Source organism: Alligator sinensis, unplaced genomic scaffold (genome assembly GCF_000455745.1).
Source record: "Alligator sinensis unplaced genomic scaffold, ASM45574v1 scaffold485_2, whole genome shotgun sequence".
NCBI lineage: Eukaryota > Metazoa > Chordata > Crocodylia > Alligatoridae > Alligator > Alligator sinensis.
In genome coordinates, this window is record NW_005842069.1 from 1,165,240 (window position 1) to 1,178,647 (window position 13,408).

Below are 13,408 nucleotides of genomic sequence, written 5' to 3' on the forward strand. Positions count from 1 at the left end.
AGTTGTCAGAACAGCAATGTACTTTACTTTATGGGGAAAAATGTGTGAGAGATGTTTGTTTCCCCTATCTGAGGTAAGTGACAAGAGTTGAAATCAGAGCGCTGGTTTGTCCATGAAAATATATAAATGTTTAAAGAATCCTATTATTAGGCACAGTGGAAAGAACATCTTGGATAAGCCTCCCATACTGTGGGTAATTATCACAAGCCAGAATGCTAATTGCTTTTCGATCTGCAGGCTGTGCCTCCGATAAGTCTCACTGAAGGCTACTGTGGCTGTACCGTGCACTACTACTTAATGAGACTGACTTTTATCAGAGTACAGTATCAGCTAATACTAAGTGGAGAGCCAACATTAGATCAGAAGCAACATGTTCTTAAAGTCTGCAAAAGCACAAAATAAGAAAGCAAGTAAAACTGAGAACTGTATTCCTTGTACATCTATCATGATGGAATTATATCCTAGTTCAATTACTGGGATATAAATGCATTCAGTATATTAGTAGCCATCCATTAAGTGGTATGATATATATTATATACTACTGATTGGCTGCCTGAAATTAGTCTGGAGAACTACCTAGATACAGATCTTAGTTCTAGAGTATGAGTTATAAGGGAGGGGAACATTGCACCCCAGTTTACTGTAAGGCAAATAAATAAATAAAATAATCTATGGAGAATCTGTCCTCAGCGTGAGGTTCTCAAAACAATTTCATGAACATTTTTATTAAACTTGGTTACCTGAGCTGGTCAAAGAGTGTGTGTGCATGCATGTGTAAGCTCATGCTCATGTGTTATATAGGAGGGTACAAGGGGCAGGGGAGGGAAGACCTTGATCGGAATACTTCTACTTTTTAAGCAAACCTTCATCCAGAAATTATATTTTGTTCTTTGACATTATGGTCCTGAATACTAAAAATGTGGCTCACCATGATGTGCCAGGAACCTTAGACCAAAAGTGCAAGACGGGGGCCTGAAGTAAGTTCAGGTCCTAAGACATACAGCAGTAGTATTTCCAAGGCAATGATTTCCATGCTTTGAGTTATATTTTTCAGTTTGAATATATTTTTTTCATTTTCCAAACCCCAACTGAAAAAAGTTAATTTTCTGTAGGCGTCAGAAAGTTCTCATTAAAACTTAAACAATAACCTGAGTTTCATCAAACACAGACACTGTATGCATCAAAACTACCAGTCTGATTCTCAATACTAGTGTGAAAAATTGCCACATTGAAAAAAGCTCATATGGAACGGGGACGGGGAGCAATGCAGACACATATCATTAAATTGCTTAGCCTACCTAGTTTTGTGTAGCATGCTTGTGAAAAAACTAAGAATAGAACCCAGATTACAATAGACTTGGGAGTTTACCAAACAAAACTATATACTTCTCTGGCAAATGTTAAACCCTCAACAAAAGAAAATCAAACACTAAGAGGTAACATGACTTTTGAAGTTAAAATTGCACAGGAGAAATGCTTATTCTTGAGATTAAATATCCCACACTATCCAGAAAGACTCGGAGTGTAGAAAAACATACAAACCACCCACAGACTCCCCCACAGACACTCTAAAGTTTTAAAACTTCCCCCTCCCCATTATTCTCTTTCATCGTATTTGGCTTTGGATGGATACAATGATTGTACCAGAAGCTGAAAGCTGTATCCATAGCCTTGCAGGAATATGGCCTTCTTATACAGTGTAAAATGTTAATATTGTAACAGTTAACAGGATTAGGGCCAACGTGTTAAAGATCTCAACAGTTATAGCACCATAAAGAATCTGCCTGGGTTGTAGAGACAGAAGCAAACCTGAGCAGAAGAGAGGGACTGGACTGTCAGTTAGGTCCAAAGGTACGATGCAATTTGTTTGACTTTATTCCTCTCTAAGTGAAAAGGTGTCACCATTCCTCTAATTTTTTTTCCCATTCCTGAATTACCCTGAATAAAAGAAAAGAAGAGAAGAGAGAAAAGGAGAGAAAAGCAAAATAATTTTAAAGTTTGTTTCAGTTCTGTTCATCACTTTGAATATTTTTTTTTACTAGACCCTAATCTTAACTTCTCATGTAAAAAAGGCTCTAACTTTCATTCTAATGAATAATTTTTAACACCTGAAATCACATTCACCTTACTTCCCTTCATCTCCAGGGCAATAGTATCCTTCTTCTGAAAAAGGTGACCTACTTCTCTTCACATGCAGTATTAAGATATGAGCTAACACTTGGCTTGTACAATAACTGTATTCCTTTTATTTTTCTCCCCCTCTCACTGCTCTCCTTCAGTGTAGTTCATTTGCCTTTAAAATCCCTGTCCTGATATTTTTGTCTGTTTTCTGAGCAACTGAGCTCCTGACTATTAGATTTCATATAAAGTATTAAACCCAATATGATTATGTTGCCTACAAAGGACCAACTCACAGGATCATCATACATTCTAGTTTATTAGACAGGATGTGAATTTCTAATAAAATTATAAATGCAAATTCCAGGGGGTTACAATAGGTACTAGTCATGTTAACACACACTGACACACATTCACATAATTGCTGCAATAGTAGTGTAGCACCAATGTTGGTTTATACCTATCCAGGGTGCTGGAGTCTGTTGTCCATAGTCAGCTTCCCCCAGGGCAATGTCTTCTCCAGAAGAAGGTCACCTGCTTGTCCTTCTGGTCTCGGTAGGTCAGGTGCTGAATGAGAGGGCGACCCTGAGGTTTATGCTTCACTGTCTCATATCCCTTTCTGGCAAACATGTGAGATCCCCCAGCATCATCTTGGCTGCCCAATCTGGAGGTTGCTGTCCCACAGAGTTCTTGAGTAGTACACGACCACTGTCAGTCACAGAGGTATCCATCCACCTGCTGGTACGTGGAGTTTCGGGAGTCAGTTTATGATTTTGATTAATTTAACAGTGGTATTGTTAAGGGTTCCAGGAGCAGTCTGTGGGGGGACATCCAGTCCCAGAAACCAGTCTCCAGCATTGATTAGCTTAAACTGGATACCTTGTTGCACGCACAATGGAGTTCCAGGCAATGGCACTGATCCTTCCTTGCTGACCGTCTGTGGTAGATGGTGTTAATTACCACTCACTAACTTGTAACCGCAGCTGGCTCTGCCTCTTAAATCGCCTACTCATATTTGCCCTCATTCATTCAGGAAACCAGCCCAAATACAGCAATGAAATTCCAGTGATTACTATTCCGATGCATTCTTATAATAGTTCTAGTAATACAATGTATGACTTTACTTTAAAAAAATACATTTGTTAAAAGTTAAAAGGTATAAAATACAAAATACAGAATGCCAGGGTAAAGATGAGACAGATTAAATATAAAAATGCAATGTGAGGTAGTGAGGATCAAAGGCCACTGGGGACAGTGAGTTAGGTTAGATGCAGCAGACTGATTTAGCATAAACTTTAGATAGATATGGGAAGTTCTCTTTGGGAAATAGGTTTTAATTAAAGCGGAAATGTGTTCAGAAGGATATATTTACAGTCATGCTTTCTATACACCTTGGCTTTTCTTGTCTCTTACAGGCTTTGCTTTGAAGTGGATATTTTAGTTCTTTTCTTTTCTGTGGTGACACTTAGCTCAAGTGATATGTAGATGTAGTTTCTAGGTTTCTCCTATGGAAAGCCACTTCAGCTTTTTGGTTTGCTCTGAGCCTTGCCACACCCACGCAATGGGTGTGCTAGGTCTCTGCCAATACTTAGAAGAAAAAAGAAAATGTGCAAATGGGGTGGAAGGGGTGCAGGCAAGAAAGGACTTCTTGTTACAATAGATATGTCTCAATGGCAACAACATTTTTCTCCAAATTCTCTATACACTAGGTGGGCGTAAATGTTTCATTTCATACCTCATTTACCACTGGGGCTCCAAAAATACTGTAAATGAAAAATGAAAAAAATTGCACTTGCAAGGGATGCATGACTGAGATTATATATTATTGTAGCTCTTTCCTTTCTCTCATCTCTGTAAGCAATATATTGCTTGAGTCAGGTGACAAGTGGGGTTGTGCGGGGACAGAAAGAGATAGCTCAAAGAGGAAATACAACCATATGGTAGCACTCTATGGCTACTATTATCTCATTAAAAAAAGAATCTGACAAACTAAGTGGGATTTTAGTGTGGGGTCATATGGAGTCAAAGGAACAATTCCTACCTATACTCAAAAAAGTTGCTCTCCGATACAAACAATTTAAATAAAACCTAGATGCTGTTAAAGCATCATAAAAACTTCAAGTGCCTGCTTATTGCTATGTGAAAGGTTAATAATGGCAATATAGCTAGAAAGATGGCTAAGAGGTGTGTGATGGGATGCAGAGATGGAAAGAGAGCTTGTAAGCAGATGGATGCACAGGATATCTTTAAAACAGAGCAAGGATAAAAAGCATGGCAAGTGCCACATGGAATACAACCCCACAAGAGACTTGGGCCATATTTGTATGGCTTCCCTCTTGACCCCAGGTCTTCCATCAGTAAAATGATTCCTCACTACCTCTTCCTGCTGGGAAAGAGGCAAAATGAATTCCAGCATTTAACCAGAAATGATTGCTTACAGCAGTGATTCTCAGCCAGGCACCCTGAGGTGCCTTAAGAAACTTCCAGGTGATGTGGGGTGCCATGCAATGTTAGCACTGTTAAGTGTGCAAACAATTTACACAAATCCAGGGATTTCAGACTCTGTAGTGTTAAACATATTTGACCTGCTGTGGTATTTTTAAGCTCTTCACAATAGAAGATTTTTTTTACTATAAAAAAACCCAACCCCAGAGCAGAGTGAAAACAAAGAGCTAACATGTTCCAAGGGAGAGGCAGGGGGGCTTGAATCTAAGAAGGTTGGGGATCACTGGTTTAGAGTAACACTATACTATAGAACCCAGGGCTAAGCACACATCTGTCAAAGAAAGCTGTGATGGAGGGATACTCATTCATCTATTTTGACTATTCCAGGCTTTGGTGATTGCAAGTGGGTCAGGGCAGGGTGGTCACAGAAGGATGGAGCTGGCTTGAGTGCCATACTGTCTCTCACTGCAGCTACTGGAGGTAAAAATATGGGGAATGAGGGCAGACAAGTTTCCTTGGGTGAATTTGATATCTTTTATTAGATCAACCCAAATAGTTGGAGAATAGTTATTAAGCAAGCTTTTGAGTTCAAAAACCCTTTGTCAGGCTAAGGAAGTTTCAGCGGTTGGTGTGTGCTCTTCCTGGATGGAATGAAAAGTAAAGAAGCCAGGGGCTGGGCTGGGCTGGGGAGTCAGTTGCCAGGCAGATTATAATGTATCAAAAATCTGATGTCTATGTTTAGTCCATGATCTCTAGTATCCAGGAGGTTGATGAAATGGAGCTCATAGGCTCGTCTCTGGGAAGTGTTGTGTAAGTTTCCCTTGAGGATCAGAACTGAGAAATTAGAGAGAGAGAAAGAGTGGCCCTCCTGTGAGAAGTGTGCCCCCACCGGTAATTGGGTATTTCTGTCTTTGATCGATTTCCAGTGTGCGTTCCGGTGGGGAATGAGGGCACACTTTTGAAATCTTGGAAAGAGAGATGACCTACCAAGGCATAGTCCCATGAAATAATTAGTTTTCAAAGGTGACATCAAACCAATGTCTTTGTTATTCCTATAGGGTAATATTCACTTGTATCTTGGTGGACGCAAACTTCAGAACTCTAAAAATAAAGTATCGTGATAAAAAGGGAGGCTAGACTATTAGGCACCCTCTACATGTTGCAGGTCTTACAGTAACTGGTTTATTGCACAATTACCTTGAGACCAGCTACACCTGCAAAATATTGATGTGGCAGCCTTGCTGGTAGCAGCCCGGTTCACTGGCTTGAGCAGGAAGGCTCAGACTGATTGGTGGGAGCATTTCCCTTACCCACCAATCAGGTAAGGGAAGGGGTGGGGTGGGGTGAAGGAAAGAACCTGAGGGGTAACTAGCACCTCAAGAGTTCCTATTGGTCTGCTCCCAATCCAGGGGTGGAGACTTCTAAAGGAATAAAAAGGCAGTGTGCCCAGCACACATGTGGGTTCAACATAGGACAATGAAGAGGGCTGACAAAGAGCTGGTGTAGCTTACCAGTGGGGCAGAGCAGTTGGCCCAGAAGTACTCAGAAAAAATCTGCACCAGATGGGAGCAGCAGAAAGCAGTGTGATGACAATGCACAGGTCGGTGCACGGAGAGTCCGGGAGCAGACGGGACCACGGCAGCTGCACGAGGAAGCATAAATCCCCAACCCTGCATGGAGCAGGGGTAGAAGTACTCGGTGAATGGACTGGTGCACAGGGCACAGAGGATCTGGGAGTGGATGGGACCCTAGCAGCTGCGCAAGACAGCTTGGGTCTCCAACACTGCGTGAGGCAGGAGCTGAGTCCCATTCAGTGCATGGGGCTGATAGAGCTGAACAGGTCTGCAGCAAATGCACAAGGGAGCGTGGATCTCCAACCCTGCACAAGGCAGAAGCAGGGCTATCAGTACATGGAGCACGATACAGGGCCATAGAGCAGATGGGACCACAGTAGATGCACGAGGCAGGAGCAGAGCCATTGGTGCATGGAACGGTGCACAAGGCCATAGAGCAGATGGGATGCCAAAGGCTGCCCTAGGCAGCTTAGGCTTCCACCCCAACCTGCGTGGGGCAGGTGGCCTTTTGGTGCAGAGGGCAGAGAGCGGGCTGAAAGGTTGGGAGAGCTGCACAAGGCAGCTGGGGCCTTCCTGAAGAAAAAGGGGACGCCTCGCCCCTCTAACACACACTGCTGGAGATGCGTCTAACCCCCTCAAGCCCACAGGAGTCATCCAGGAAGGGGATTCCCACAGGGGAGGAGGCCCCCCCCCATTCCATGGGCAACTGAGGGGAAGCCCCTGATGGGAGGGGACAATTCACCCTGGGGCATAGAAAGGGACCCAGGGCTTCTGCTTGTCAGGGGAGTTCCTGGGTTAAGGGCCCCACCAGCTGAGTAACCTAAGCAAGGGTAAGGGTGTCTTATGATGTGAAGGGTCCCTGCTTAGGTTCTTTCCTTTGCTGGGCAAAGCTGCTATGCCACTGTTGCATTCTGTTCTTCCATGCTGGTGGAATTCCTATTGTAATCCTGTGCCTTTATTATTGTATTAGAAGAGGAGTATAAGCAGCCCTGTGTTGGTATTTATTCCATTGATTATTTTATGCAGGTGCAACCTTATTGTATGTATGTTTATATATTGTCCTATCATTGTCAGGTATTCCTGTCATTGGTTTATAATGTTATTTGATGTAACCTTATTGCATATGCTTAATTATTGTCCCTTCACTGCCTTTTATTCTTGCTCTTGTCTGTTGGTTCATTTTACCATGAAGTGTCCCCACCTTTCCCTGTGGCGTGGAGGGCCCCGATAATAGGCAGGGACTGCGACTAACTCAAAGGCCACCGGGAATCAGGCCTATGCATGAGTTTCAGAATTAATTAGAGCTTTTATTTGGGTAAAAGCCAATATCTGTAAATAGCATACAGGAGATCCTTGCAATTTACAAGGGATACATACTAAAGATCCCTGTGAATGGGGAAATCCGCAAATACTGTACTGCGTTCATGAACGTCATCTGTGCTCAGGAACATCACGTGCCCCCGGCGGCTGGTGGGGCATGGCTGCACTGGCAGTGGTGGGAGCCCAGCAGCAGTAGCAGGAGCCTAGCGGCAGCAAGCATGGAGCTCCCACAGATGCCACCAGCACTGTAACAAAGTGTCATCATACTGCAGCAAGAATATTTGAAACCACGAATGCCAAATCCGCAAATAGCAAGCGTTTCCTGTATACATTTTCAAAAACTTCCAACCAGCTACAAAATTACACATTGAAAATGTGCATTAACTTCATAGCTGGTTGCTTTAGTTTGCACATGTAGCAGGCTGAGAGCACTGCCAGCTGTGGGCTCCCTGCCACAGGAGTGCACCCTGCCCAGTTTGGGCTTTGAGTCCCACAACTTCTGGGGACTCTCGTGCCCAGCACCTGTGGACTCTAGGTCCTGGAAGCAGCCTGCCTTTTGCTGGCACTGGATTTATGACCCAGTCCTGATATATTGCTCATGGTGGCCCTGAAACCTCAGACAGACCACGACTTCTTCCATTTAATAGGCAAATTTTATTTATAAAGCGATAGCAGGTAAGGATGTCATGCAGGCAAAGCAAACAAAATAACACCTCCCCATTCCTACTTTTCTACCAGTTCCAGGGTCTCAGAGAGGTGCAATACAAGAGTGCCACTTTGTGGTTTTTTTCTTGAATGTCAGATGTCAGCATACCTTGGAGGTCAAGGACCAATGCCCACCTTCCCCCACCAATAGGGTGGGTGAAATGTGCCAGTGGTGTGCCCTCTGCCTATAGTGGTCTCAGCATCCACGCCCTGCTACACTGAAAATCCCTTCTTCTGTAATCTTTTTCCTCCCCTGATGACACTTCATTTCCAGGTATGGTTGACTGATCTCCCTTTGGTCATAATACCATCCACATTCTGTTCTGTCATCATAATCCATTTTATCAAACATATCACATTCACACATCTTAATTGGTCATTTACTGGTGTCTTAATTTGGGCATCCCTGGTGCCCTAATTTGGTCAGTCCACCAAACCCATAAGTCCCAGGGGTTTTGCAACTAGTCACTGACGCGATAGCAATTCTTTCGGTCCCTTCAATTTGTTATGGGTTTTCAGAGAACACTGTTGCACGTTTTCAATTTCCCAGGATGTACATCCCCACTTCTCTGTTCACTTCAAAGTGAATGCATCTACACATTTAATAACCATTTAATACACATTTAATAGTGTGCAATAACCACAGTGCTCTGTGGTTATTGCACACTAAGTTTACTACTCGGATAACCAAGTCAGGTGGTGCAGTAACTGGCACTACTACACAGTAGTGCCAGCACACAGGTTTCACAGACACTAGCTACACAATAGCCTAATACTACTGTGCAGTAGCCTAATAACAGGTTTTGCCCAGAATGCTACTGCACAGCGTTATTAGGCTACTGCATAGTTATCTCGTGTAGACACACCCAGTGTCTGCTAAAAGGCTGAGAATGTGAAACGGTCACAAATAGACTTTAGAAAGCAATTAACCCTTGCTGTTTCCCTGGACCATTGTTCTAATGCAATAAGCCCATCAGCTGAGTGGGCTCCCAGTCACAAGAGCTTGCTTCTTGCTGGTGCAGGGGAAGCCTGGTATTGGGCTGAACCTACACCAGCAATAATGTGTGATGGGAGCTAGTGCACGATTCCAGTTGCATCCCCTACTATTCATGTGTGGCATGGCATGAGGTGCAATTGTGTGAATTGTGCATTAGATCCCATTATGACTTTACCTGCACATAGAGGCAGGCCTTATATTTTTTGTAAAACTCATAGCACCTGATATGCTACAGAGGTCAGACAGGTTTGAAGAAGATTTGGATGCAAAACATTTGGTCACCATCACAACACTGGTGGAATCTTGATGTAGAACCAATGGGAGACCACCCAGAATTACAAAGATCATCCAGTAGCATAAGGATGTTATATCTTGCCCACCTTGGTAGCAAAACAGAACATGGTTAGGACTCCCCTACTCCTTAAAGACTGGTTACTACTTTAGCTTCTTAGGAGTGTTGGCAATAGCTGCAACTTGTCCTGGGGACCAGAGAATCAATGGGCTCAAACTACCTTTGTGCACAACTCTTAGAAGATAATATATTAGACTCAGCCAGCAACCTTTCCTACAGGCTGTTTGAAGGAGAAGCAAAGAACAAAATAAAAATAGAATGAGGACAGAGTTAAAATTGGAAGGCTATGTTTTCACTGGAATGGACCTAGCCAACAGCCAGTTTCTCTGGCTAGACACTGGTTTCTTAGTACTATACAGGAATCCTGGAATGACAAGTCATACTGGTGCCTGAAGTGCCTTGGTGATGTTTTTCCCCATTGCTTGGATGTTTTGTCATTCCATCAGGCTGTTGATGCCATGATGCATTGTGTGTCACATTAAATTTACAAGCACATTACATTGCCTGACAGAATCATTGAGCCAAACTGATTTCAGTAGGAGATATAGTTTATAACTAGCTGAAAAACAGAACTGAGAATAAGGTACAGTTCTTCTCCTATTTACATTTTCATGAACCTGAGCTTCCCCTGAACTGGCAAGTAACAAGCTGTATGCCCAGTGTGCCCAAGGCTGGGAGTTTATCAGCTGATCTGCACTCTCAGCCATGGAAGTGCATCAGAGCAATGGGCTCTGGTGCTGGGAGTGACATTCATCTGATCAGCACTCTAGCTGCTGAAGCACTTCATGCCAGGGGAGTGCCAGTCAGTTGATAGGTGCTCCCAGCTGCAGGAGCACACGAGAGCTTAAACTCCAGTTCAAAGCTCTGATGTACTCCCACAGCTGGGATTGCCAATAAACTGCCTGGCACGCCCAGCCCTTCAAGGTTCCAATGTGCTCCTGAGGGTAGGAGCACCAGTCATTTGATTGGTACTTACCATACATTCAATTGTTCAATTTAAGACATGACAGGAACCAGACATTAAATTACTGCACAAAAAACATTGCAGCTTATTCCCTGTTTTGTCTATGCAATTAATTGCATAGACATGTGGCCAGGTTACTACCTTTAAAAAAAAAAAGTGTGATTAACTAGTTAATCTTATATTATGAATAATATATAATACTTGCCAGGAGCCTGAGTTTATAAAAGATAAAACTATTTATTATAAAACTAAGAGCAGTTATAAGTACTCAGAAACCATAATATGATACACACACAGAGACTTGAATAAAAAACTCAAGGAAATAGCAGAACAATACTCTGATCTTACTTTGCATTCTAAGCCTAGGAATGCAGCTGCTACTCAGTTCTATAAAATGCATGACACCTAGTTGGCAGCACTACAGATATGTATCTGGCAGTCTTGGTAGATCACAGGAACTCAATATAAGTCTGCAATGTGATGCAGCTACACTAAAGGCAAATGAGTTTGTGATGCATCAATAGAAGCATTAGGTACCAGATGTGGGAGATGACAATGCCTCTCTACTTGGCACTGGTTAGGTCTCATCTGGAGTGTCATGTACAGTTTTGGGCACCTCATTTTAAGAAGGATGTGGAGAAGTTAAAGAGGGTCCAGAGACAAGTGACAAAGATGATAAGAGGACCTGGAAGGCAAGTCATACAAAGGAAAGGTTGAAGGAATTAGACATGTCAGTTTACAGAAAAAGGTGCTTAAGATGAAACATGATAGCAATTTCTCAATACTTGAAGGGCTGTCATGGAGAAGAAAGAGAATACCTTTTCTCTCTTGCTGCAGAGAGTATGACACAGACCAAAGGCTTGACACTGCAACAACATAGATTTAGATTGGATATCAGGAAAAACTTCAGTTAGAACAGTAAGGCAGTAGAATAGACTGCCCAGGAAAGCTGTGGACTCTCCATCACTGGGAGGTGTTGAAGAAGAAGTGGTAGGACAGCCACTGGTCAGGGATAATCTAGGTATAGATATGCCTATATTCTACTACAGATATTTCCCATGCTTCTGGGCTTTGCTGGTTGCTACATGGAGCCAGGAGGGAATTTCACTCCTCCTTCCCCTCCTTGCTGCTACATGTGTCAGGGATTTGTTTGTTTGCTTGTTTGTTTTAAGCTTTCCTCTGAAGCACTGGGTGTTGACTGAAGCAAAGGTTGGGGATTTTGACTGAAGTGTGCCAGTGCTCCTGCTGGGATAAAGCCAGAGGTTCCTGGCTAGAGGGTCTTACCCCTCTGTTCAGGGTCTGACTAACTGCAATATTCGGGATCAGGAGGGAATTTTCTCCAATGCCAGACTGTTACAGGGAAAAGGGGAAGGGTTGCCTCTCTCTGTAACAGGGTTGGGGATGGAGCAGGGCATTGTTGGCTTAGAAATGGCATTTAAAAATCTGTTTTTGGGGAATTAGCTTGTAGGTATAAATATATACATTATAAAGGGGTCAAAATGGGCATCAGAGGTTAAATGGATTGCTAAAAAGCTTGGGAGACACTCACAGCTTCTCATGGCCCTGAAAACAGACAGGCTGTCTGGCACAACAAGGCCAACAGATGGACACAGCCTGAAAATTAAGGGGGGCATCCCATAACACAAGATCACAGCCTTCAAGGCAGACAGGTTATCTAAAACAACAAGGCCAACAAGGGTACAGTCTAGAAAACAGCCTGGGAACCAGAAGTGTGTACTATACTGTCCCATAACACAAGACAGTGACACCAGCAACAAAAGTCCCAGAGCAGCAGGAGGGCTGAGGCCCGGTTTCGGGGGAACAGACCAAATTAGAAAAAGGCCCGGAAGGTTATGTGGATGTGGGACCACAGAAAGACAACCAATCAGAGATAGCCACAAATGAAGAGTCATCAGAAGTCAGTCATCAAGGGGGAAGGAGAATACCAAAGCAGAGACTTGAAATTAACAGAGTCCCTCCCATCCCTCCCTGCTGTCCCTCCTTATCATCCTCCTCTTTCTCTTTCTTAAGAGGGGTCCCCATCCCCTGGGAAGGGTCCCTGAGGCCACCATGGATTGAAGGCATACCAGTAGCCCCTCTCATACCCCCACATTTGGGGGGGGGGGGGGCCTGTGGGCCTTGGCATCCCACCTCCAGACTGCTGACACCTTAAAAACAAAATTTAGAGGGCCTCAGAGTGGAGCCTGCATCCTTTGACTCTGATGACAGCCCTAAGATTAGTAAATGTAGAATTGTTAGATTGTTTCTATTATTGCTTTTTTGTTATTGCTCTCTATCAAAAAATTCACCCATTATCATCTGACAGACATTGTAGTCAGTCTAAAAGTTGTGCCCACCCGGAACAAAGGTACAAGGGCTGCGTTCCTAAAATCCAGTGTCAACAGGTATTACCCTCTACCTGGGATCCCTTATATTAACAGCCTTTAACAGAAGGAGCATGTTGGCTGCCCTGGTCTCTCTGCTTTATCTGGTGCAGCTTAGGGTGTTAGGTGTGGTGTGGTGTTAATTTTACTAAGAAGTTAGATTGTGGATTTGTATAGGATGGATTGGATAGGGATGATCCTGCCTTAGGCAAGAGATTAGACTAGATAACCTATGAACGTCCCTTCCAGCCCTACTTCTTTAAGGTTCTATGATCAAATTATGACCAGGAGAATAGTTCCATCCTTTCAGAAATCTCCCAAGGATACTGTCTCTCCTTAATTTCTCCACCCAAAGAAATCTCCTTCCATGAATAGCCAGGTGTTGTTCTTACTACCAGCCTCTCCTTTTAAAAATGTAAATTCATCATTGTCTGGAAGGGCCTGACAGGTGCCTTAGGCCATGTCCACAAGGGTGTGCATTGATTGGCTATTAAACACACTCGCGTCACATGCCAATTCTTAGCAATTACTTCTCTTAAGTGTGATAGG

At 43.4% G+C, this 13,408-nt stretch overlaps 1 long non-coding RNA gene across 1 annotated transcript in view; it reads right to left on the reverse strand.

Moving 5' to 3' along the window:
* Positions 1-13,408, reverse strand: part of LOC102380407 — a 120,045-nt gene that overhangs the window by 57,185 nt on the left and 49,452 nt on the right. Inside the window, exon 3 of the long non-coding RNA XR_323814.1 lies at positions 1,810-1,938. This is a non-coding gene — a long non-coding RNA (uncharacterized LOC102380407). The remainder of the gene's footprint in view (positions 1-1,809; positions 1,939-13,408) is intronic.